At 31.6% G+C, this 2531-nt stretch overlaps 1 pseudogene; it reads right to left on the bottom strand.

The window, feature by feature from the left end:
- Window positions 1-878: 878 nt before the first annotated feature.
- On the bottom strand, window positions 879-2005 carry LOC150029825 (putative carbohydrate esterase At4g34215 pseudogene; annotated as a pseudogene).
- Between the last annotated feature and the right edge of the window lie 526 nt (window positions 2006-2531).

The raw sequence follows: 2531 nt of genomic DNA, 5'->3' as shown, positions 1-2531 counted from the left end.
GGCTTTGAGTCCCACAACTCAATCTAGAGCACCAAGAGAATAGTGAAGAAGATCTTGAGGTGGTCTACAACAAGATTTGGTGAAAGAGCTTTGAATAAGTTCTACAAGAGGTATGTCTTGAAACTCACCTGTTTCTGCAAAAGCATGCTTTATATTTTACCAAAATTAGTGAATTTGAGTGTTTAGATGATCCTTGTGCTTCCGCTACTGTTGATACAATCCTAGAAAAAAGGACCATATTTTCCAAATGGTAGGTTTGATTCAAGAACCAAAAGTTGGAAGAACAAGAGAGTTTTTGTTTAAATGGTCCCAAGTGATTTGAAGCAAATTTTCATTTAAATCTTAGATAGAAAATAGTTCTCTATGTTTCGTTGTTGTATTTTAATTAGTTCCATGATTTTTTTTAATTGTGAACAAGTTTCAATTATAACAATTCCGGTTCACATTAGTTATCTTTCATTCTCATAAGTTATGCTTCATACAACTTAAGCCTACAAAGGAACACATGTAACAATATTATAGATCCAATGCACTATTAGTCTCTTTTTTTTTTTTTTTTTTTTTGTTATCTTAAAGTATACCAAATACGTAAAAGAAATCATGTTATAATTTTCATGTTTTATTGTATAAATTTGTACACAAATTAAAAATACTCAATATTATTTTTAATTTTAATATTATTATTAGTTTAGTTTAAATCGGAATGGATGAAACTTGAATATGTTACATTGAAAGTAGCGGGTAAAACATTTGGAATTATTTAATTCTATTCACATTTAAGCTATACTATTTTACAACTTTTTTTCTTTAAATTATTGATTATTTAAATGAGGAACTATAAAAATAATAATAATAAAATGAGGTGTGTATTTATTAAATTGAGATTCAATAGAGAAGGGATTTAAAGAAAGAGAGAGGTGAATGATGTTTTATTGGGATAGATAAGTAATTTAATAGAGATTAGAAAATGATAAATTATATAACTAGAGTAAATGACCATAGTGGGAGAGGTAGGTATCAGCCAACCATTTACCCAAAGTAATTTGCGTTGTAGTATTAAAATGACCATGATCTTGGTTAAAACCTTCATGTGTGTCAACGTTTATAGGTAATTTCAAGGCATCGATGGTCACTATATCTGGTAGTTCTTTACTGACTGCATCTTGTGCTGCTCTCACTGCCGGCAAATCATGAGTATCATGCTTCATCATAAAGTCATAGAGGGCTATTTTAACAAGAATGATGGGTAAAAATCTAGGCTTTATATCATTGCGGATGTCGGTGAAGAAATTCTTTAGGTTGTCTTTGTATCTATTGGCAGTGTCACTCATAGCTGCATCACTCTCCCCTTGAAACCAGAAAAGAGCACGCACAACCCCACCTTCTTTATCAGATGCTTTGATTCGTTCAATGAAATTTTTGTAAAATGTTGCATCAGGATTGCTAGGATTTTTAATCCATTGTTCAATTATGGTGCCACCTCTAGCACAAGGAACTAAACCCACTGTGCCTGCTTTTGGTCCTACTTTTGCTAATAACTGGTGAGCAAATGGCATTCCTGGACCAATCCCAACCGTTTTGTTGATGTCGATTCCCTCATGTAGAGGCTCTCGTGCCATCTCCCATTGGAGTGCAGGGTTCAATCGTAGGATGGATGAGTCAGATTGACATTCTGGTGGGATTAACCTGTCCCACTCAAGCTGTCCCACTTGATTATTCTCAACCCCACCTCGGCCAGCCATATTGCTCTGACCAGCTAGGATGAATATGTTCTTAGGAGAAGTAGCCCTTGAAAGGGAAGAACCGAATAGCATTGTACATAGCAAAATTGATAACTTTAATAAAGCCATTTTGATCTTTTGTATCTGTGCAAGTAGACACAGAAGAAAAGTGTAAAATAGGTTTACACTTGTTTAAAAAAAGTTGTAACTTTTCCTCTGTGTCTATTTGCACAGACACAACTACTTTCCTATTGAAATTTTGCTCCTTCTTCCTTTTGTTTTGTTGGTTGATCCCTACCTCTGCCTTTCTATGTTAGTGGCCCTCAACTTTTATACTCAAATTTATTTCTAAGTTTAGTATATTTAGTTTTGAAAGTTCATTTTTATTGGTGAATATTTGTGGATTGTGAGTGTTTATCGCCTTTAATTATTTTTTACCACCACAAAATAAATTTTTTAACCGTCTATTTGTGAAGGTATATATAAAAAAACTTCGGCGAGTTCGTTTTTTATTTCTGTTTTATTACATACTGTTTTAATCTAATCTTCCATTCTTTTAAATAGAAGACGTTTCTTTATGAGATAAAAATATAAAAATTTAGTTCATGAAGTATATAATTTCTTACCAATTTCCCAATAATATGCATATGTTTGTTCTATTAAATTGGATTTACTCTTTTCTTTTTTCAAAATATATATATATATATATATATATTCAACATAGGCAATTGAATTTGTGACTCTAAATTTTAGTCTATATAATTTTCTTCACATGATAATTTGATTATGGATTAAAATTTATTTGTAAAT

This window comes from Benincasa hispida, unplaced genomic scaffold, assembly GCF_027475165.1.
Source record: "Benincasa hispida cultivar pf3 unplaced genomic scaffold, pf3_genome.v1.1 HicScf910, whole genome shotgun sequence".
Taxonomy (NCBI): Eukaryota; Viridiplantae; Streptophyta; class Magnoliopsida; order Cucurbitales; family Cucurbitaceae; genus Benincasa; species Benincasa hispida.
Note: the sequence above shows the minus strand (reverse complement) of the source record. Positions and strands in the feature narration are given on the sequence as shown.